General features: G+C 38.8%; 1 protein-coding gene across 2 annotated transcripts in view; it reads left to right on the top strand.

The window, feature by feature from the left end:
- brinp1 (bone morphogenetic protein/retinoic acid inducible neural-specific 1) overlaps positions 1–25,403 on the top strand; it is a 159,911-nt gene that overhangs the window by 3,639 nt on the left and 130,869 nt on the right. The window contains exon 1 of one of the 2 annotated variants that reach the window (XM_039780769.1): positions 22,640–22,888. The exons of the other annotated variant lie outside the window; for it this stretch is intronic. The gene's annotated coding sequence lies outside the window, so the exon portion shown is untranslated. Of the gene's footprint in view, positions 1–22,639; positions 22,889–25,403 lie in introns of those variants that run through there. 2 annotated transcript variants of the gene reach the window in all.

Below are 25,403 nucleotides of genomic sequence, written 5' to 3'. Positions count from 1 at the left end.
CAGTTCACTGCATACATTTATAGTTCAAACACTGCATAAGTCACAGGATACAAATACATTATAGACCAAAGACTGTCTTGTGTTTTCCCTCCTTGATTTAATAGTAATGTAAAATTTGATTTAACTTTTTCATTACCTGAAATGGTCAACAGACTGTTCAATAGTCAAGTTAACACTTAGAGTTACAGTGACATAGCTACATTAAGCCTGGCTAACCTAAAGTAAGGTTAAAGTCATGAAGAAATAAAAATGTGAAACATGACTCCCAACAGAAAACATCTGGCAGGGATGGCAACAAAACCTGGGTTGATGATTGAACAAATTGTACAACAACCGTCATTTCCTCTTTGACTGACGACGAATTTCTAAAATTGCAAACGAGATATATTATAATGCCATTAACTACAAACAGCCTACGCAAAGACCGTCCGCAACATGAATTCATATTATTGTGTATTAGTAAACAGGGATATAAACATTCACACACAGCCCCAAGAAACCTAAACTCTGGACTTCCCGCTCTGTGCATCAGTAAAGCTGAAGGCTATGTTGCTAGGCATTGAATCTATCTTCATCAAAATATCCATTCATCTTTTAACTTGTGTTTCAGTGCCTTTTGAAGGCAAACTGAATGAGATGAGCCCTGTGGTTTGAGCAACACGTGATGTGGGGCTTTTTTAAGATAATTTTTTGGGACTTTTTTCTTTATTAGATAGTGATAGACAGGAAAGGTGGCAGAGAGAGGGGATGACACGCAGCAAAGGGCCGCAGGTCGGATTCCAACCTGGGCCCCTGCCAAGGACTATATGGGGTGCACACTCTTAACAGCTGAGCCCCAGAGCTAGATGCTTTTTAAGAGAGTTGAGAATGAGTTCTTGCGTGTTTCAGTGGATACCTTCTTCACAGAGAGGAGGGTGAAAGCTGTGAGTGCAGTTGGTATGGCCTGGAGTGCACAGTGGTGTACACTGAGATTGTTGGCTAGAGTTTCAGTTTTCCATCTTAAGAGAAAGTCCTGCCATCATCCTTTTCATTAGAATGTTACTGCAAAAACAACATTATATTCAGATTTGAAGAGTTCATTGCCTCTTACACTCAGTCAACATGTACACGGTTATTTTTTTTTAAGTAGTCTATTCTATGCATTTTGGCCTTTCGTCCACATGCAAACTGCATTTGAGGTCCCTGAATTGGATCTTTTGTAAAACTCCTTCCAGAGTGAAGACGTTTAGAAACTTTCCTTTTAGTGTTGATGTGTAGACAGGGAAAACTGAGTTTTTGGCTTGTGACGTCCGGTAACAGCTTTAATTTCAGGCTTCTGATTGGCCAACATCTTCTCCTTCTTTTCGTGATTGGCCAACATGAGCATTCAGTTGTGTTTTTGCGTTTTCATTTGGACATCATATTTTTTTTGTATAGAAGTTGTGTGTAGAATGAAAGAGGAAAAACCCTGTTTTAAAAAATGCCAGTGTATGTGTGGACTAGGCCTTAGTGGAGAGATTGGTTACTGCAGCCTCTGGATTTGATGCAGCCATTGCACTAATGACCTGACCACATTACTCTCCACCACATGCTTCTTGCACATCATCAATAATATAAACTATTTTTATGAGTTCAAATTTTTCAACTGTGACATCCTGTCTGCTTAATAAACTAAAAATCCTGACACAGTATTACAGCTTATACCTGCCATGGCATCTGTAGTGGAATCAGAAAGTACACATTGTGTAGTAAACTAAGTCTCTGCATGCAGTTTCTCAATGCATTGCAATGTATAATGCACTGTTAACACGCTGCAGTCAACAAATCCATATTTCTTGCTTGTGGTTTTCTGTTTGACAGCTCCACAAATGCTAAACCCTTTTTACGTATGTGTTTTAGGGTGTTGGCCTTTTAGTGGATAGCCTTAAATGTAGCGCCTTGTAGTTTTGTCATCTTGTATGGCAAGTGTCTATAAAACAGCCGTAAGTTTTAGGAGGCTGTTTTTCTGTATTGGTCTGTGTACTCTTATACAAATCCTGAGTTACAGAGGCATAGTATAAATATAGAGCATTGTGAATAGATTTTTATAATAAAAAGCCGCATTGGTAACCGTGGGGACTGTATCACCCACCAGCAATGAAGCCTTTCACCACTTCTGTAAAGTCTTTATTCATTGGTTGCAGACATCACTAAAACATTTTTTTGCGGAATGACATTTGCAGTAAGGCAGGCACATGACAAATTATTCTCTGCTGTGTGCCATGGAGTGTTATGACTTGAAGGCAGACTGAATCATTATCTGTGCAATTACGTAACTTAATTACGACCGCTAGGGGCGGGCCCTGCATCTCTAATGTCCATCTGTCAGCCATTCTTGAACTCCATCCATCTTTTCTGTCTCTTTTTCTTCGTTTTCAAACCCAAGGATGAAAGAAAGCCATGATTTGAAGACAGCTGAGGGGTGTCATCCGTCTGTCGTTTCTTTATCCTTACATTGCAGCGACATTGTTGTCAGTCTTTTGAGCGAATGATGTTCACTCTGAGCAAGAGCTGTTCTCAAAGTTGAGGTATTGTTCTTTGCTAAGGACATATGGGAACTCTGCCTCTTTGAAATGCTTTCAATCTTTATCCAGTCTTGGTGGTGACAGACACCAGTGTTCGAAGGAAGTTCTTCCTCAGTACTGCTGACATTTGACAAGCTGTGTCTTGAATGAGTGAAGTGCTAGCTCGGGTTGGTGAAATAAAGTGGTCAAATTGGTGCCATGTTTAGATTTATCCAAAGTTGCAATGAATTGTTGCTATAGAAATCATCCCTTGTAGTTATTGGGGTAAATATGTCTATCAATTTAACATTGAATATTAGATGTTAGAACGTGGTATTAAAAAAATTAATGTGTCGCCAAAGAATGTTTTAGGCAAGCTCTAGATGTAGGCCTAGCTCCATGTTGTCTTTATTAGCTTTGAAACAATTAGTTGATTAATTGATTTGTCGGTCGACAGAAAATAAATCGCCAAAAATTTTGATAATTGATTCATCATTTTAAGTCATTTACAAGCAAAAGGAAAAAAAAGTTGGTGTTTCTGTATGGTATGTCATTAAAATGGAATACCATTGTGCTTGGACTGTTTAAACCAATTTAAAGATGGCATCATATGCTGTGGGAAACTGTTATGGGAATTTTTATAGGCTACCCTTAATATTGAATTAATAATAGTTTGCAAATTAATCAATAATGAAAATAATTTTTAGTTCAGCGCTACTCTATATTAAAAGAAATGTACCAGATAAATGCTTAACAAAATGTCAGACAATAGTGAAACATTTCTCCTAAAGCCCCAGGTGTTATTGTCTTGTTTTGTCCAAATAACATTTGGTTAAATATAGGACTGTGACGATAACCGCAATACCGGCAGTGACGTGCCACTACCGGTCTGATGACATCAACACCATCATCAAATTTTTTAAAAACTTTTTGCTGCCGAGAAGTTACAGGAGAACAGAAATTAAATATAATGAAAACAATAATCATTGTCCGGATAAGCGGACGAAGATGGATGGATGGAATAATCATTGTGTAGTTATCCTCATCGACTGTCTTCTATCCTATATTCAAGAGATTACGGAGAAAAAAATACTTAAATTGCTCGTCACTTCAGTTTTGCATAAGAGGATGGACAGTCCATTAAATAGGCTATATGGGGGATTTCTTTTGTATGTCAGATTATTATGAATTATTTCTACAGGTAACGTTTAATATAATACACAGTAGGGAAGGCAAAGACATTACTCTTTCTTCTTTTACCATTTCACTTTAACCTAGCAGCTAGCGGAGTGTCCTTCTTTTTAGCTTAATCCCGGCAAAACCGCACAGTTAAATTTCAGTTTATATCGGTAGAGAGAGAGCAACAAGTTAGCGGACTGCCGAGTTGCCCTCTCTGCTCTCTGTCTGCTCAGCTGCTAGACCGTTGCGCTGCGTCTGCACTCGGCATTGTCGGCAAACTTTCTTTTTTTAAATTCATTTTTACTTTATTGACAATAGAGCTTTCTGAACTGTCTGTGGAATAGATCAGCAGAGAGGATAGAAAGCAGTGCGGCCGTAAATGACAGCAAAACACAGTAAAGACTCACATTGAGAGTCATTCAGAGCAGCACTGATACACTATTCTCCGTTACCGCTCGCTCTCCCTGCGTGACCATACGGGCACTGACGTGACTCACTTAAGGCACCCTGCCATTCTCGTTCTAATTTACGCTAGTCTCGTAAGGGGTTTGCGGTTAACCGCCATACCGACATAATACGTTGCTTCTTCACCGCGGTAAGCAAAAAAACTATGCTGTCACAGCTCTAGTTAAATATCATGTAAGACAAAGAAATTCAGCCACTTCTCACATTGACGAAGCTGGAACCAGAGGATGTTTGCAATTTTTGCTCAATAAATGACTTGAACGATTCATCAATTATCAAAATAGTTGCCAATTAGTTTTCTGTCAATCGACTAATAAAGTATTTTTTTCAGCTAGGATCAGCTTTGTTCTCTAAGTGCCATGGTAGGTCTTAAAGTCTTAAAACGAAAATAATATAATGTCCGCAACATTTAATATTTAATATAAAAATGCAACGTTTCGACCCAGCTGGGTCTTCTTCAGGCAAATGGTGAACACATTTGATGAAGGGATATATGTAGGGCTCACATTCAGCTGACACACCATCTGGCTTCAATTAGTCTGATTAGGTGTGAGCTACCCAAAAAGGCCCCACCCATGACATTTTCATGGACTTTTTCACCATATACATCCCAAAAGAGAGGGGGGGGGGGGTTGCTTTTTAAAATACAATATATCCAAAGAGACACATGATATGCACATGCACAAAACTAGAGAAAAAGGGAAAAAGGGAAAAAGAAAAAAATGGGAAAAAGAAAAAAAAAAATATATATATATAGAGATAATCATTCAAGAGGAAAACAATTCCATATAAAGTTACCACAAAAAGTTAAGAAATTAATGAACACTACCCCACATATTCATAAAATCTACTGCATTAGTACTTACACAAACAGACAATATCTTACAATGTTTTATATAAGAAACAAACAATATCTAACAACATTTTTAGAAATAGTTTTGTATCAAATTCTTCATTAAGAAACAAACAATATCTTACAACATTTTTTATAAGAATGGTTTTATATCAAATTCTTCATTAAGGCCATGAGGAGACATTGTGTTTAGATAATGAATCCAAAAGGTTTCCCGTTGGAGGAGCCTTTTGTCCTGGTCTCCCCCTCTAGGAGGTTTGTTGACTCGCTCCACCCCTATATATCTGAGGGCGCTGACATTATGCCCTACCTGTTTAAAATGAGCTGCTACAGGGCTGCGCTCAACTATTATTGATTTCCAAAAGTTTTTCCGAAATTTAAGATTGAGGGAATTTTTCCATTCTGATATGAGAGACAATGTAACTAGGAGTGATTCTCCTTTGGACCAAGATCATGGGCCTGCCACTTCTGCCCCTAGTGGCTTGGCCTATAGTCGTTTCAAGAAAAGGTCCACATTCATTCCTCCAAAGTACCGCAACGCTTCTCTTGACACGTATTGCCGTTTAGTTGAGAATGATGTAAAAGGTCTATTAAAAAAGAAGAAAGAATACAAAGTGTATAATAATTTGTCTAAAGAGGAAAGAGAAGCTGTAATGGATTTGAGTAAGGATAACAGGATTGTGGTTAGGCCTGCTGATAAGGGGGGTGCTGTTGTCTTGCAAAATGTTTTGGATTATGAAAATGAAATAAAAAGACAACTTAGTGATTTAACATTCTATGAGAAATTAGCCTCTGATCCTACTAATAGGTTGAAGATTCAGGTACATTCCCAACTAGAACATCACTTCAATAATGGAGAGTTTGACAAAAATGGCTTTGAGTTTCTTAAGGTTGAACATCCAGTGATCCCTGTTATCTACACACTCCCTAAAATACACAAGGGTTTAGATATCCCTCTGAAGGGAAGACCCATTGTTAGTGGGATTGGAAGCCTAACAGAAAAAATATCTGCTTACGTTGACTACTTCATTAAATCAGAAGTGGTCACTCTTCCCTCTTATATACGTGACTCTATTGATTTTATCAATTCACTGAAAACCTTTGATGTTATCTCTGACAACTTGCTGTTAGCCACTTTTGATGTTCAGAGTTTGTACACAAATATTCCACATGATGGTGGTCTGGAAGCAGTCCAGTATTTTCTTTCTTTAAATCGGGCTGAGCTAAAACCCAGTATTGACTGCATATTAGACTTGGCTAATATAGTTCTGACTAATAATTTTTTTCGTTTTCAAGATGACTTCTATACACAAAAAAAAGGCACTGCCATGGGGAGTAAGATGGCTCCTAATTATGCCTGCTTATATATGGGTCTCTTTGAAAATCAATTTGTGTTGCATCAGAGTAATCCATTTTATTCAAAGATCTTATTCTACAAGCGGTTTATTGATGATATTTTTATGATAATTGACTGCACAGTAGATGAATTAATGGGCTTCTATGAGTATCTTAATGCCTGTAATGAACATCTGAAATTTACTTTGGAATATGATAAACATTGCATCAGTTTCCTGGATATTCAGGTATACAAAGAGGGTACAACAATAAAAAAAGATGTGTTTGTTAAGCCTACTGATCGCAAACACCATATTACATGGGGATAGTTTTCATCCCAGGCCTTTGGTCAAAAGTCTTCCGATCAGTCAGTTTCATCGTGTGCGCAGAATATGCAGCGACAATACATCTTATTCAACACAGGCTGTAGACTTGACAACAAGATTCCTCAATAGAGGCTATAAACAAGACTGGGTGGATTCGGCCAAAAAACGATTTGACCAGACAATCACAACACAAGAGGAGTGTCTTCGACCAAAAAATTGCCCTAAAGATCTAAATAAGTCCCCTTTATGCTGTGTTAAATATTCCCCACTGGTGTTAGAATTTAGAAAATCTGTTTATAAACATTGGCACATCATTGATTCGGACCCTAGATTAATGAAAGTTTTTCCAGAAAAACCCTAAGCTTATTTTGTATGCGCCCCTAATTTAAGAGATCGCTTAGTTAAAAATGACATGTGTCCGCAACCCAAAACTTCCTTTCTTAGTATGCCTGATGGTAACTATAAATGTGGTAGTTGCGCCCAGTGTTCATATACGCACAAATGTAAAAGCTTTAATCATCCACACACTGGCAAATTAACATCTATTCGCGGTGCGATTACATGTAGCACCACACATGTTATTTATCTAATTCGCTGTCCATGTGGTTTAGCTTATGTGGGTAAAACAACGAGAGCGATACGGACCAGAATCAGTGAACACAGAAGCACCATTAGAACAGGGGATGAGCGCAGCCCTGTAGCAGCTCATTTTAAACAGGTAGGGCATAATGTCAGCGCCCTCAGATATATAGGGGTGGAGCGAGTCAACAAACCTCCTAGAGGGGGAGACCAGGACAAAAGGCTCCTCCAACGGGAAACCTTTTGGATTCATTATCTAAACACAATGTCTCCTCATGGCCTTAATGAAGAATTTGATATAAAACCATTCTTATAAAAAATGTTGTAAGATATTGTTTGTTTCTTAATGAAGAATTTGATACAAAACTATTTCTAAAAAATGTTGTTAGATATTGTTTGTTTCTTATATAAAACATTGTAAGATATTGTCTGTTTGTGTAAGTACTAATGCAGTAGATTTTATGAATATGTGGGGTAGTGTTCATTAATTTCTTAACTGTTTGTGGTAACTTTATATGGAATTGTTTTCCTCTTGAATGTTTATCTCTCTCTATATATATATTTTTTTCTTTTTCCCATTTTTTTCTTTTTCCCTTTTTCTCTAGTTTTGTGCATGGTAATATCATGTGTCTCTTTGGATATATTGTATTTTAAAAAGCAACCCCCCCCCCCTCTCTTTTGGGATGTATATGGTGAAAAAGTCCATGAAAATGTCATGGGTGGGGCCTTTTTGGGTAGCTCACACCTAATCAGGCTAATTGAAGCCAGATGGTGTGTCAGCTGAATGTGAGCCCTACATATATCCCTTCATCAAATGTGTTCACCATTTGCCTGAAGAAGACCCAGCTGGGTCGAAACGTTGCATTTTTATATTAAATATGGGAGTTTAAAGCAGTGTTGCGGACATTATATTATTTTCGTTTTAAGTATTTTCATTTGTCCTGCACCTGCCAGAAGGTGGGATGTGCACATAAATTAGGTCTTAAAGTCTTGCCAGCCTTCATTTATTTGCTTGGCCCATATCTAGGCTGAATCTTAGAGATATTTCTATTAAACCAGATGCTATTTGTGCCTACAATATTATTAGCATTGTTTCCATCTAGTAAAATACAGATATTTGCCAGTTAATGGTTAAATAATTGTTGATACCCAAAACTACTCAGATTCTTCTCTTAAAATTCAATTCAAAATGCAAATTTTTAGTAGTTTCACTGCCCCATTACCCTTACATGAGTATGAAGAAAGAAGATTCAAATGTTTGAGAGTCGTCCTGCTTTATTAACAAGCGATCAAACACATGCTTGATCATTTCTATATTAGTGGGATGTGCAGTTTTACAAAATACACATGGCATTTGGTGCAATGAATTGATTCAGTTGAATTGATTAATTTTGATTTACAATGAATACAGGTCTCCGAAGCTGCACCGCAGTCCTATACTGGGGAACATCAGATAGATGCATACATACTGACATTATTCATGAAGCTGAGAAATGAAACCATGATTAATGACTGGACTGCTCATTTATGCAAACACACACTCATACATAAAAAAGACAAGCACCCAAGCACACACACCATGCAGACAGATACTGTACACACAAACACCCTGCACACACAGGCTGCTTTGAAGCCGGTTCAGTGAGTCAGAGTCAGAATGGCTCTGTCAGTCTAATCAGCAGTCAACACAAGCTCAAGACCCATCAAGAGAGAGACGAGAGATCGGTCATCCCTACTTACTTTTAATTTGCTGTATTTATTCTCACTCTCCTTTGGGTGTTTTTACCTATCCTTTACAACATACAACATATTATTGTCCTGAAATGCAGCCAAGGTAATGAAAAGAGAAAAAACACTTAGAGGTTTATTATCACTTTAACTCTATTCTAGTCCATGATCCTTACTGCTGTGTAGCTCACAGCACTTTACACAGAGCAGAGACAGAGGTAAAAATAAATTAAAATGAAGATTAACAGGAAGTTTGGGGCCACGTATGGTAAGTTAATTTTGACCTGGGTCCAGTCCCCAGGTCTGATCATTCCATTTAAAATTAAGTGGTCAGGGTTTCCCGCAGAAAATTTGTTAGTTAAGGTGGTAGGGTGGGGTTTGCCGTCAAGTTGTTTGTGCGATAGACTACAGACTCTGTACTACATTTAACAATTATTTATTAAACACTAAATATTACATTTAAATAATATATAATTAATAAATTATATCTATCTATAACTCTATCTATGGCTATCTGCCACATGGCGAGTAAATGTTTGTACCAAAATAGTTCTGTTTTTCAGTCTTCATTTTGGCGAAGGTGCAGCTACTTTCTTCTGTTGCTCTGCTGTCTGCATGTCGGAGCTTCGCGGGGGGTGTGCCGACACGCACACACACACAAACACTGGCGCACACACCAGCCACCAGCCACCACGTCACTTCTGTTTACTGATGGCTATCGTTTATCTCAGGCTAATTAATTAGCTAGAAAGAGGACATTTTTGGCAACCAGCCTTCCAAAAGATAGAACAATGAAATTAAATGTTAACCGATCATTAACCATTGACCGACAAGCAAGAAACAGATTCTCAGTTCACCTGTCCGGGAGGCTCTGACACATTTTCCGCACTCCGTGTCCATGGACAGCTGTAGGCTTGTACCGGTGTGTACCAGGCGTGTGTTGCGAAGTGCTGCAGGAAACCCTGGTGGTGGTGAAAATGTTCTTGTCCATTTGCTCAACTCCGGTGTGTGTGTGTGTGTAATTGCATGAGCACTTGTGTGTCACTGCCATGTGTTTACCCAGTGTTATGAGCTACAACCTTGGCACTGTTTTCATACTCCAGACATGCTCCTCCACCCACACAGTTCTGCTTGTGATGAAATCTGCAATGAACCATCCTCGCCACCCACCCAGCAGCCTTCTAACAAGTTGTTGTGAGGCATGTGTGTGTGTGGTTGTTAAAATGCAGCAATCAAAAATCTATTTATTTTTAAATCTTATCTTTTACCCTAAAAAGTTAAAGCACAGTTGGAATTGCAGCTGTTTTATTCAGTGTTTCTGTGTCTTAACTTTGCCCTCTGGCTTCACATTGTTGCAGCTGCTGACTATTTTTGCTCATCTTTTTTACACTGTAAAATTCACTATGTGAATTTTTGTTTAATTTGGTGGAATATTACACATAAAAAATAGCATGTATTATGTCAAAAAAAATAAATGACAGCTATATTATTCTTGAGTAATGAGACGAACCAGCTCTTACAAACAAAAAAAAATGCAGTAATTATTAAGATGAAATGTATGTAGGTCATTACTCTCATCAGTCTGGCCCACACCAAATTTACTTTTTCAGTTTTAAACCTGGCAAGGTTGTCCATTCTTAATACCACTTCATATAAAAAACAACCATGTTCCTGATGGAGGAGAGGCTCATTACAAAAGGCATTTTTACTGTTGCTAGGTTGCCTCTCAGTCCTACTTATAGTGCATAAATTTAGTTCCAGGCAAAAAAAAAGAAAAAATTATTCCAATAATGCATTAACAAATCATAGCTGTGACTGCAGTTAACATGGAACCGGACTAAATTGTCAAAATATAGCAAGCTTACTGGGACCTGCGTGACCTCGAGTCCTCAGAACTATTGCTGACCATGTGGTTTCTGTATCTGCCACTGCTGATGAACAGCAAGAGCACAATTCAGCAACAAAATACTGACTGTTGTTCAAGGTTATGAGCATGTGATGTTCATGCTTCTCTGTCAGATTATGATCTTGTTAAATAATAGTCTTTTTGTTTTTTTCATTTAAGGACATGTAACCTGACAAAATATGACAAAAAGTAATAGCCTTTAGTCATCTCTGAATTTCAACATTACATTGGTATCCGTTGTCAATAAGCAGGAGCAGGACTTAAGTTTGCAAGACATGGTTGTCCTAATAAGTGTCAGGATTTGAAGTATATAGATTATTTTTCTTACCCAGGCCACTCATTCACTTCCCTGAAGGCACATGTCCTCATATTGAATGTTCACCATAGAATTCAAAGTGTTTGCTACAATATTTGCTGATAAACAACTCTGTCCCTTCCCTCCAAGGACTGAACTAGTGAGCTGCACATGTATAGATGAATGTTGTTCCTTAGCAAACAAATCAATAAAACTCATTTCCTTTTGGTCAATTGTTAATTAAATGCCAGTTTTCCCTCAATTAAAAACTGACTGAAGTGCAGTATATGGCATATAATCATATTTTTCCCCTGCATCCCCATGGGCAATTACAAATACTCAGGGATAATTGCTAATGCAAACTTATTTTCTGATTTGTATCTGCAAATTGATGCTGCCCGTGTGCTATCATCAAAGCTAGGTAAGCTTTATCAGTCCCCCACATGGTAAATGTTTTTAATGTTGATGGGTTAGATTACCCAAAGAGTAAGGCTTGCTAAAGGTCAGTCAGTATTATCTAAAGGTTATGCCTGACAATTATGCAGAATAGGAATGTGGTCTTGAATCCAAGCATAAGGTATATGTATTTAAAATACACAAGCCATGTTATTCTATCAGGACAAAGTGTTTTCTTTTCCTATGATATTTCTCAAAGGGATAATGAAATGTCACAGTGGATCCACGACTTGCATTACCTTTCAGTTTTAAAAATGTTCTATCTTCCATGCACTGCAAGGTCTTCTTTTTAAGAAGATATTGTGCTGTAAAATGCACTGTATTACTTGAACCCGATATCTGACCATCCTCCGCTCTGACCCTAAGAGTAATGCATTCGATACTGGCCTTGGTGAAGTCACCATCATCCAGGACCATCCGTGATTGGAGGGGCAGGTGTGGAGAGAAGGGGAGGGGGAAATGGACTGGGAGCAGAACGGGGGAGGAATATGACCATGGATCAAGCTGTTGCGCAGAGAAGTTGTTCAATGGGCCGCATTCGCAGTGAGATATAAAGCTTATGACAGATGGTTCTCTTGAAAATGCATTACTGCACCAGGCTTGAAACCTTCCATGGTCTCCTGACTGTTGAAGGGAATACCTCACCACAATACCCAAAGCTTTCACAATTGTCAACATGCATTCTTTCCTGCTGCCAGCACCCAGATGTTTTACGTTTACGCTAGCCTGTCATATTCAGAGACAGACATGCTCACACATATCTCCGCTGTCATACATCCACCCACATGTGCACATGCAATAAACTGTCTAACACCTAGACTATTTGCATTTTAATGTATGTTCCAAATACAACAAATAACAGAACATGCATTTTAAAACAAAATTAAACAAATGAATACTGCAGATTTATTGTGGGCACTAAAATTCACATAATACTGCTTAATAATTAGATTTTTAGAAAATACGCTGTGAAGCAAACAAATCATTTACTTACCTAATGTGCTTATGCAACACGATTGAAATGGTCTCTCCATATCAGGGTAATACAATGTCAGTAAGTGTTTCAAATATACATGCTGAGGTGAAAGGTTTCATTGTCTTTTTAACACAACAGGCAGTCAAACCTTTATTCGTCCTCGCATATTAATCTGTATGTGAGTGGAAGATTTAATCAGAGGCTGTAATCAAACAAAGGTTAAGGTTAGCTTAGCTATGATTGTAGAACTGTTTCAGCCAAACTAGTGCACTCAGTTGGGCTAGGTGTAACATAATTGCTCAGTTAAAACCTGCCCATACATAAAAAAATAAGGTTTTTTAATGTGTCCTCCTGAGACAGAGTTACCAGAAAAACAACACCCCTGTTTTTTTCTTCAAACACTTAAAAACAGCCAATCTTTAAATTTCTTGACAAGAACTTCTTGTGGTTGTGCAAATAATGACGGTTATCTATCAGGAGCAAAGATGGAAGTAGTGAGATGTTGCTGTAGTGCCACAAAACCTCTTAGTTGGCGTCCAGACCATTGACTGTAAATATTAATGGACAACGCATCCGGTTCGGCGAAGTGCTGCAAATGCGGAAGTGCCTTTAAACCTGCGTTCTATCTGAATTCCAGCAGAGGGCGACACGTGCAGTTGCAAAAGGAGTTTGGTTTCTATAGAAGTCTATGAGAAAGTGCTAGGGTTGGGTACCGAAACCCGGTTCTACTATGGAACCGGTTCCTACGCAAACGGTAGTAGTCGGACCGGATTACAACGCAAATTTCGGTTCTGACTGAAATATTTTCCCTCTGTCGCTCCGGATAGCGGCGGACTCTTTTTTTCTTTCTCCCTTTTCTGCCGAGTGGTGCACGTGCCCGCTCGTGGTGTGAAGCGCGTGTCCGCGCTACTCTCCGCCAGCAACATGCACTCTACAATCCCTGCTGATAGACGGCTTTTTGTACGCTCTCCGAAACGGACGTAAAAATATCACACTTTCTCTGTAGTCTACCGTTAGCTAGCTACCGTAAATGTAGGCTACTTTTACATATTTTTTTTATTTTCCCTCTGGGCTCACCAAAACAGACGTGAAAGCATATTAACCATTCACTGACTGCACGTGATCGCTAGTAAACATATTACACTTGCTCTGTTAGTCTATCATTCAGGACAAGAACCTGTAGCCTGGTGGTGAGGGAGGCAGGACAGCCTCCCCAAATTGTCTGCCCTTTCAAATTCCTACCTGTGTGTACAGACCTCTTGTAGGCCTACACCATCTGAGAGAGGTTTCTCCTGTGCAGGACATGCCATAAGTCAGGAGAGGTGTAGTAAATTGCCAGAGAAGGCAAATATTAAAATATTATTTTTCTGCAAAAGAACTGCTAAAGCTGGTTGGCATACCAACTCAACAACATTTATTTTGTTGTTACTTGTTAATAGTGTAACTGTTATTTGTTCTTATTTGTTATTGTAGTTGTGTGTTAGGTGACTTAGGTTTACTTATTATTAGGGATGCACCGATCCGACTTTTTCAGTCCTGATACCAATACGATGCCAGGGCTTTGTGTATCTGTCGATACCCGATACCAATCCGATACCGTTGCTGAATTAATAATAAACTGTATACTTTCCACCTCATACCTTCCTTCCACCATGTGGAAGAGACTAAAGGCACCAGACCTTCCTAGCAGCTGTAATGTTACCCAGCATGCCATTCGGCAGTGTAGCTACTTTTGTAAATGTAAAATTATTAGTGTTAGAAACTGTTTAAGTCTCAAATTGTTATATGCTTTGGTGTTTTATCCTTTTAAAGAGAGTTAGTTGTGGGTTATTAATTGTTGTGTTATAAAGTTACTACCATGAGTGAGAAGGGTACGCAGTTAACAGGGGCCCCGGTGCTGCGACGGAGTGGAAAAAAAACAAAACTGGATCGACCCGTGGATCTGTATATATATATATATATATATATATATATATATATATATATATATATATATTTACTTTTATATATAGTAATATATTGTTCAATTTAAATAATTTTCAATTTAAAAAAAAAACTCCATAAAAAAGCCTTACTTTTATGTCATTTTTCAGTTTTTCAAGAATCGGTTTAGGAATCGGAATCGTTTTAAAAGTACCGGTCCGGAATCGTAAAAATCCAAACGGTACCCAACCCTAAAAGTGACCCACTTCTCACTTGATTTATTACTTCAGTAAACATTTTCATAATGAGTTTATGTTCTCAATCGCTAGTTTTAAGTCTTCTGCAACACAGAATGATGTTCATTTTTTGAATTATGGTCTTGTGGAGTTTAAAATCGGCGATAAAGAAGGGGGTGTTTTACGGCGGGGCTATGATGTGATTGCCAGTGAAAGTGTGTCACATCCACAACCAGGATGGCTGCGCCTGTAATGGCAAACTCATAAGACGTAAGACGACTCATAGCAGATCTCCACAAACCAATGGGTGACGTCACATATGCTCTGTCCATTAATATTAACAGTCTATGGTCCAGACTCAAAACTGCCCTGTGTTCAAGTATTCATGACTAAATACGCAACTATAAAAGGGTTAGAATCCTTTGTTTTTATTTAACAAAACTCAATTAATCTGCGTCATCAGGACTTTATGGATGTGGTTTTATCTTATTTGATTGACAGCGGCATATAACACAGAAGCTGAATAACATTTTCACAGCCTTTAAAAAATTCAAGAATGGTGTAAATTTGAAGGTTTATCAGACTTAAGAAAACACTGCAAAGGGTTTTATGATATAATGAAGAAAGATGGGATTGCTCTGGAAAACTTTGTATTGGTGGCAATCAATTTATATTTTGTCGCAGCAATTGCAAGGTCAACAGTAGAAGTACGACGAAAATACCCATGGATCCACAAGACACCAATTGAAAGATTGATTCATTATAGTTTCCTGTAAAAGTATTAATGATGAGCTTTATTTTATTCCCTCAATTTTATTCTGGTTCATTTTATCTTATACCTAAACATGTTATTCTTTTTCAGTTATCAATTTATCTGCTCTAAATTTCACCCAGTTTATAGAACTGTGTAAAAAAAAAAAAAAACTGTGGGTATTAAAAAAAAAATTTAATAAAATTTAAAAAAATTTTTTTTTATATATTTTTTTTTTTTTTTAAAAAAAAGGAGCGGGGGCTTTGGGAAAGTTGTCAACCCTGAAAACAATTCTTTTCTATCTTGAGAATTATCATACATACTGGCCTATCCTCCCTGAACAAGTCCGCCTCAGTGGGCTCTTGTCAAACCCCAGTACCACCGCCGCAGTTCTGGAAACCATACGCAGATGGATTCCAGGGATTCACGCTGGTCGTCCATAATGTTCGGCAGCCTGTCCTCTGCCGTGGAGATGGCGTAAGCATGGAGCACATGGTCCACTGTTTGCATGCCAGATGCAACGGTGCAACTCCTGTTCTGCATTTGGAGCGGCTTGTGGATGCTATAGTTGAGTTCCAGAAGGAAATTATCTGCCAGCAGGCAAACAGACAAAGTATTATTACCTTCAAACAGTCAAACACAATAACAGTCACACTCATTGCTAAGGATAGATGGAGGAATCACTGGGGATAAGGGGTGCTCACAAAGGATATTTTACCTAAAATTCACTCTACATTAACATTGGTCATAGATTTTAACACTTTAGAGCTTTATTGACGTACACAGGAATTACTTTATGTTAATATATGATATATGATAGCATGTTATGCTCTATCTAGTTTTACATTATAACCAGCAGGCCTGGAATTAATTTATCATTATCAATCCCTCTCAAGTTTCTTACAGTGTGTTGAGTACCATGTATGATGTTACACTACATCAGAACGGCTGAAAAAACAGCTGAAGATCTTCTAATAGAGGACAGTTAACAAATGGCAGGGCTGGCGGCCATTGAAAAGTAGGGCGTAGACACATATGCTTCCAGACATGGAGGACGTCTAAGCTACCGCAGCTAAAACAATGGGGGACCAAGGTAGAATTTGCAATTCAGTATGAGATGATTCAAATAAAAAGACAATATACAGTATAATTAGTAATGCAGCAACAATTATGTTGTCTCATAAATCACTTCTGTAATTTTCTCATTTCAAATAGAAAGGTTGTTATAGGCGCTGCATAAATTTCAACAGAGGTTCCCGGTTTTCATCTGTCATGCACAAACCTGGAACGTGCTCTTCTGGATGATGAAGACTGGCTATGCAGCAAGGCATGTGGGCAGACTGGATCATATAAATCGATTGTTACTGCCACTAAAATCTGCAGAGATGATTTGAGCGTTTGAGACAGCAGAAAAACCATAATCGCCATTAGACACACTGTACTGTAAGTCTCTGCAACTTAAGTGCTAACTTCAGCTAAAGAATAACCTATGTACAGTATAAGTTAAGTCATTACGAAGTTAAATTGCAGATATATGCAATAGAGAAGCATTAATGTGCAAAAATAATATTGTCATTGCAAATGATGTGTTTACATAGCACATTACTGCTGCTAAGACATTTCTTGTTATGGAGAGAATGAGGTCCAAAACCATTCAAAAGCTGTCAATGGACAATGATTCTACCACCTGGCCAGACATCAAGCTGAGTGGGAGGGTGATGGTGATGACACAGTTCTGGGAAATGAACCTAATGTGTTTTGGGGACAAACGCACAAACTCCTACACCATCATATTTTATATTATATTTTGTATTATTTGTGAAACCAGCCTTCAATCATGTAATTATAATTTCAAAGATGTCTTCACTAAGTAACAGTAACAAAGGTGTCTTGTAATTTATAAAAAAGGGATTTTGCCATCAACAGGATGTATAACCTGAGATGCAACTGGCTAACAAACCTGCAGGACCATATTGGCTAAGACTTTAATGAATTAGACGATGAAAAATTAGTTCAGAGGTTTGAATTCAAGTCTTTTTAAGAATATTGTATATGTATATGTGCTGTTGGGGTGTAAAGATACAGTCAGCTCTCAGTTAGGTTTGCTTCCCAATAGTGGCTCAAAATGAGATGCACTCGCGATCCTTTAAACAAAGTCTGACTAAAATAAAGTGATAATTAAATTTTTCATATTTATTACTCCTTTACTTGATACAATTTGCAAAAACTGTTTTCAAAATCATCATTTCTAGTTTTCAAAAATAATGCTTTCATAGGCTTCAGTGCAACCAGTCTTGGTCATCTTACTTTAAAAAAGTTACAGTTACAAATTACTTCTCCCAAAAAGTAATTGAGTTAGTAACTCAGTTACCACATTGTAAAAGTAATTAGTTACTCAGCAAAGTAACTGTGACGTTATTTTTTATGTTCTATAACGCTATTACGTTCTATAACATCTTTAACGTCAAAGATGTTTATATTAACTGAAAAATAAAAACACTATATACAGGCAGACGTGGATAAAGTCTTTTTTCCTGGGCATAGCGTGCATGTTACATAAACATTCTTGCATTTAATTTCAATGAGGGAGAAGTAGTGCCGGTGATCCAGTTCGAGAACGCTACCTTTGAATTTCCCTGGCTCGTCGCCATTGTCGCGGTCTTGTGTTTACTGGTACTCGGAGCGCGCAGTGAGACAGCGTGAGCAGGGCATCCGCCCACCCAGCCAATCATCATCGCATTTGCAACGGTGTCATCGTGCCCACCCCTGTTCTCTCCAGGCAGCTGATGTGTAGCCAAAGCCTGACACCTCGCTTCATTGAACCAAATTGTAGTAATGCACCACTTTACATTCTCAGTAACGATAACGGCGTTGCAACGATGGGAAAAGTAATTAATTAGATTACTCCGTTACTGAAAAAATAACGCCGTTAGTTACGCCGTAATACTTAAACGCCGTTAATCCCAACACTGAGTGCAACATTCAATTTTTTCAATTTAATCAGAAGATGCTCTTAATTTGCTTGTATTGGAATTTGATTCCTGGTGATAGTATACATGTTTCAGCTTTCAGGGGTTGTGCGTTTAAGGGCATCCCTTCTGTTTTCTTTAGGCTGATTTTCAGTCCTATTTGTTTTGCAAAGGTGCTGAGACTCGATGTTTTTTTTTCTTCTACTTTCTATTTCTTATTTCAGTAAACCCTGAGTGTTTACCGACTTTAAGTATTGTCTCATGCAAATAATTGACCAGTTTATCAACCTGTACTTAAACACACAATTCATACTCAAACATAATGATGAACAAAGTCTCATTCCTCAACCAAAGCCTTAACCCTTTCATTTTTAATAACTTTTCTCAGAGTCATTTCAGTTTTCTTAGAAAAACTTCAGTGGTCAATGGTCAAGAGTCTTGCACATAGACAATCAAATTGACCTATATGCAGAGATTCCTAGGGAATTTGGGAAAGACTTGGATGAAATGTTTGCTAAGACTGGAACTGAGTATTTGATGTCCCCAGCCTTATCGCACAGTTCCAATTGTGCAAACGTAAGACGACAGAGGCAGTACTTGCAAAGTCTGTGAAACAGTATGGAAAGGATGGGATGTTTGCCTTCCTACCAGGCAGGTAGCACAAAGGCTTTGGGGGCTTTAGATATACTGTGGGGAAGACGAGGAATAAAGATAAAACACCGGTAGGATGTTAACATTGGATTAGAAAGGAATGGCATATGAATTAGACATAGCCTTATGTTAGTTTAGTAATGTTTTATTTCTAGAAAATATATTAAAATATGGCAAATGTCACTAACTTATGGAGTCAGAGATACCATAATCATTGATAAAGTCATTTAGTATACTAGTGCTGTGCCTGTTGAAAACGGGCTGATTGCTTGGCCTGTGGTGTTGCTGCTTGTAGAATTTATCAAAACCAAAGTGTACGCCAAAATGACTTACAGAAGTACCCTGAACCACTTAATATGCAACTCCACTGTATAGCCTACTATCTATTGAATTAGTGTAGGCTACGTCTACATCAGAGGAAGACATAGGCACAGATACCGAAAATACCAGACCCCAATGAGCACCCACGTGTGCCAGACTGCCAGTAGGCTACATTTATTTAAAATTAAACATTGCAATTGGTGCTAAGTGGAGCGTCTGTCATAATGTGATTGGTTATGTCCTGTCAGTCCCCTGCTCCATATCCTATCCACCAATCACAGCGTCTCTTAGATGAAAACTTCTCCATCCCCCCCCACAGTGCGTGCATGTGAGTTAGGTAATCAGAGTGAGAATTAAACTGACAGATTTGTTATTAAAAAAGCAAAGCTAATGATGCAAGTGCATCGACGACATCCACCACCAGTGCAGAGAGTTGTTAATTTCTCACGAAGCTGATCGCGGTGGATAGGCTACCCCAGAGCCCGGACGGACCCTTGATCAAGCGTTTTTTTTTTTTTTTAAAGCCTAATTGGGTGGGGAGAAAGCTATTCCAAAATCAGAAATATTATAAATATATATAGGCTATATAAAAGTAACAAATGTGTACAAAAGTTAGGCTGCAGTTACAAAATGCAACACGTGTCATGCGCGGAGTCTCCCCTCTACTCGCACGCATCACACCGGGCCTGCTGGGCTGAATAAACAAACAGCGCAGTTTACATGCTTCGTCCTTGTTGCATTATTCTAAACAGATTTCTGCAGTTCAAACAACTCGGAATTGTAGTTGAGAACGTCAGTTATAACGGCCCACGTGTTGTTAAAAAGTGTCGGTTTAAATCGGGCTCATAATTATAGTAATAGTTAACTGTGGTACGGCTCGGGTCGGACAAACGTGCTCGGCCTCGGGCTGGGTCGGGCTTGATTTTTTGGGCCGATCTAAGCTCTAGTGGTCAGTTAAACTTCTCATCTCCAGTACTATCTGTATTTGTGAGAAGTGGCGCTGTCCTGAGTTGAAACAAACTATTTTTTAGTTAATAGTTTGTTTGTATCGGCTGCTGTCCGTTTCCTAAGGTTCTGAAATGCAAAATATTTTGACACTTTTTTTTTTTTTTTTTTTTTTAAAGGGCATGCACGCGTGAGCACCCACGGAGGAAAACATAAATCGGCACCTAAGACATTGTGCTTCTATATTTACCTGACAGAGAAAATTGCAGAATCAGAATGTAATCACAAAATATCACAATTAAAATGTGGAGTAATTAGACATTAGCGTCATGGACTCAGCAGCTACCCTCCCCGGCCCGTTATGAGAGCTAAACAGCACATATCTGCGTTCATCAACCACCAGAACCTGTGTGTGTGTGTGTGTGTGTGTGTGTGTGTGTGTGTGTGTGTGTGTGTGTGTGTGTGTGTGTGTGTGTGTGTGTGTGTGTGTTGGGAGAGAGAGAGAGAGAGAGAGAGAGAGAGAGAGAGAGAGACTGTATGCGGTAAAAGCTAATGTGTGCTTCTTTTATCTGTATATTTAACTTTTGCATTTCTTATCTAAACAACGCCAAACTTGGCACTGCACTTACTCGTGGCCATAGCAAGAAACCTGTCAAGTTTGAAATCCATCGGACTAACGGTTCGAGAGATATGCGCTTAACACCCACACAGACAGACACACACACACACACAGAAAGACGTTCCTGGAATTGTAGATAGATTTTTTGATGATTGAGACTTACTATTACTTACTATATTACTTGTTGGTTGAAATGAAAGTTATTATGAAGTCACTTTCTTTGTTAGTATGGAAAATCATGCAATTCTATATGTGTAAATTCCAAACTTACCCTTTATTGTGGACCCACAACTTTGTAACTCTGTTATTCTTGCTGTTTTGTCCCACTGCCTGTCTTTCATGTTCATGCCACTGGATTGTTTAAATGCTAGGTCTGACTAAGCGTCTTAACATTACAGACTTCCAGAAGATGGAGAATTATCATCATGTTATGCACATTATTTGTGAAGAATTGAAATTATGTGTCTCATATGTGACTATTCAACATTCCCAGTCTTAGTCTTTTTATGCTGAAGAGTGTTGGCATCCTTGAGCGTTACCTTTTCAAAATGCAAAGTGACTAAGGAAAATGCTTTTGCAATTTTCTCTTTTCAAAACTGCAAAAGCAGGAATTCATGGAGAGCCAAATGGTTTTTAGTCCCCAGTGTAATGTATGCTTGTTAGTGGTATAAATTGTATGCAGTGCCCCAAGGAACATCACAGAAAAAAAGGTGTTTACTTCAAGTAAGGATCCAAATTGGCTTTGAAGAAAAAATGTACAGACAAAATAACTCCAAACTAAGAGATGGCCACACACTTTGATTTCTCTGCAGTATAATCTAATGTGAGTTCCAATGTTTTATCAGACATTCTAGCATAATTAGGGGTTAGACTAAGCATTGCACATACTGTAGATCTTAGATTGCAGTCAATTAAATGACACGACAGTCTGTGCTACTTAAGTGTCTTCAAAGCTAGAATGAAGAGCTTACAAACCTGCCAGAATCAGAATCTGGTTTATTGCCAATTGAGTAATTGGTATTCAAATACAAGGAATTTGATATGGTGTTTTGGTGCATAGACAAAAAATATATAAGCATAGAATAGCAATAAATTACAAGAAAAACATTTTTTAAATGAAAGAGCTTGGCAGGAATCACCTTCTCCACATTGCGAAAGCTGCAGTCTGCCATTGTCCTTGGCGGTGGCAGCAGCGTACCAAACGGTGATGGTGGAGGTGAGGATGGACTTAATGATGGCATTGTAGAAGTGCAACATTCTAGTCTTTGGCAGGTTGAACTTCTTCTGCAGGAAGTACATCCTCTGCTGTGCTTTTTTGATTTGAGGTCCTGGGAGATGATGGAGCCCAGGAAGTGGAAGGACTCCACAGTGTCGAATGGGGAGTCACACAGGCTGATAGGGTCGAGTGGGGCTGCGTTCTTAGTAAACTCCACAACTATCTCCATTCTCTTCAGAGCATTTAGCTCTAAGTTGTTCTGTTCACACCAGGTCACCAATCTCCCATCTGTAGGTGGACTCTTCCCCACCAGAGATGAGTCCATTGAGGGTGGTTTCATCTGTGAACTTCAGGAGCTTGACAGACTGGTGACTGGAGGTGCAGCTGTTTGTGTACAGGGTGAAGAGCAGAGGGGAAAGGACACAGCCTTGAGGGGAACCTGTGCTGATGGTCTGAGAATCAGAGACGTGTTTCCCCAGCTTCACATGCTGCTTCCTGTCAGACAGGAAGTCTGTACGTGCAACTGAGAGAGCTTGTCCAGCAGCAGAGCCAGGATGATGGTGTTGGAGGCACAGTTGAAGTCTACAAACAGGATCCTGGAGTGGGTTCTTGAGGAGTCCAGGTGCTGGATTTTAAGGTATTTTTGTCTTGACAGGTTTGTTTAAATTCCATGTGATTGTGTTCATTAGCCTCGCTAGTGTTATTTGCTTTCTGCTACTTTGCCAATCCAGGCATGAATACAGATATGTAAATATCTGGAATTAATAAGAAAACATGAAAATAAACGGTATTAATACAGCAATCACACACATATGCTAATCATGTAGCCCTGCTTGCATTAGACTGAAGGATAAACCTTTTTATCAGCTTAATCCTGCATAGCATTATTTCTGATGGGATATAATTGTGCTATCTTACTTGGGTATCATTTTGAGTTCATCCCTCACACACTGTTTACCCTCCAACAGCACTGCTGGCTATCTGTGCAACTGCACAGCCAGGTTTATCCACCCAGTCAAATTAATCCTCAGGAACAGCTTTGAATGTAACTTATCACGGCTGGATTTGGCACTTGCAAATAAGACAGCAACTCCTGTTGGCAGTAATTTAGAGACAAAAGAAACATTAGCTACCCATATGGTTTTACATTTTTTTCCATAGTGCCTATCCTATCCATGTGGTTTTACTTGCTGTAAGTGACTGTAAAGTACAGACTTCACAGTAGACTCTTCTGCTTTATAATACTGTATGTGGCCAGATTCATGTTCAATAACTGAACCACTTGACTTACTCTTGAGTCAGTCCCACATCCTTATGCAAGTGGTGCTAAATTTAAAAATGGAATTAATCTTTCGTATAATCATTTTACTTTATTATATACCTGTACATGCATCTCACTTGATTTACTTATGGACGTAAACACCCCTTCACAGTTTGACATAACAGCTTACACATCCTCAAATGGCTCCATCTCAATCTCCACCAGTACGCCCTGACAACCTACCAGCCTCTGTTGCTCCTTTATGTTCTGGCACAGTTAAATGCTTAGAAACAGCACTTTTCAATACTTGTCCTCACCATATGCAGCCATTTGAGTCAGATGATCTTCTTTTATTGATTGCTTTTAAGTGTACTGCCACCCAATGGCCCCTGATTTATTTTGTAATGTTGAGTTGAATGATTCCAAAATCCCTGCCTCTTGTGTGTGTTTTCTGTTCAGTCATACTGCTTTCCTAATCCTCCTTTACCCCTGTCAAACAGTACATCTCCAAAATATAATTTTTCAACTTTAAATGTGGACCAGCTGACAGAACTTGTAACTCCTGTGAAGTGACCCATGCCTGATTTTTGCCCAAGGGCCCCCCAGTGAGTTAGATTGACCATCAGCTGATTGCTCGAGTTTACTGCCCGTCAAAACAGAGGCCCACATATCTAATGTGCCTTGAAATGTTTTAATAAGTGTTCTTTTTTTACCTTGCCAATTTGATCCAAACGGTAAACCTGGGAAATCATTAGAACAGTCTAATAAATATTTAAAAGCACAGACTTAGTAAAAGGTGAAGCAAAGCACAAAGCTGAGGCAAATGCAAAAAATAAAACATGAATACAAGGCCTGCATGGGATTGCATAAGGACTTTGGGATGGCAGGGCAGGGCAAAAATGCATGCATGCGTGTGTGAGCGAGCGAGCGAGCGAGAGCATGTGTGTGTGAGCGAGCGAGTGAGAGCGTGCGTGTGTAATTTTAACCTCACTTCAACGAGAAGTGAGCTGAGCACATTTTCAGCCACTTTGTTAATGACAATGACTTTCTTGTCACATTTTTCAGACTACAGAGGCCTTAGCTTACTGATGCTCATTTTATCTAATTCCATTTATCAAACAACAAAAGGCCAGAGCAGGCAGAGAAGATCCACACTAATTACATTAGAGCTGGAGGAAGATTGGCACATGTGATGAAGTGATTTGGCCACTTGCAGCCTTACCCACCGTGCTCAATAACTTTAAGCCCATCCCAGTTGTTTATGAGATTGAGCTGTCATTCGGACATCACTCACTTAACATGCTGCTTTAGTACCTATGTTACAGACCCTTACCAACACAAGTGGTGCAATGGGGCAGCAGGAAATGAGTAGGCTGTTACTGAGGGAGTCAATCAATTTAGGCAAGCATCAGGTAAAAAATGATCAACTAACAAGAATGTCATTGAGGCCATACATGTGAATTGAATATAAATGTATTGTCCTTACACATTTTCACACAGCAAACATTCACTCTAGGAAACTATTTTTTTGTGATAAAATACTGCAAATTAGACTTTTCTCCCATGCTATTTAAAAAGCTTTACAACATTCTCATCGTCATGCAAACACCATTCCGTTTATATTATGCACTATATTCTGCTCCAGATGCTCGGCACGGTGAGCTCCAGCAGTACCAGGCAGCTCAAACAGGTCCCAGAAAACAAATCCAGCATCTCTTTGTGGCAGTCAGTATTTTCCCCAGAAGACAGTGTCGTTCTTACTACTGTACAAGCTTTCAACACAGCTCAGAATCTTCTGTTGACACAAAAGTGTGTGTGTGTGTGTGTGTGTGTTTGTGTGTGTGTGTGTGTGTTTGTCTGTGTTTGCTGAGGGCGTACAGACAGGATCTTA

The sequence above is a fragment of the Perca fluviatilis genome, chromosome 17 (genome assembly GCF_010015445.1).
Source record: "Perca fluviatilis chromosome 17, GENO_Pfluv_1.0, whole genome shotgun sequence".
NCBI lineage: Eukaryota > Metazoa > Chordata > Actinopteri > Perciformes > Percidae > Perca > Perca fluviatilis.
This window is presented reverse-complemented; position numbering and strand designations above follow the sequence as displayed.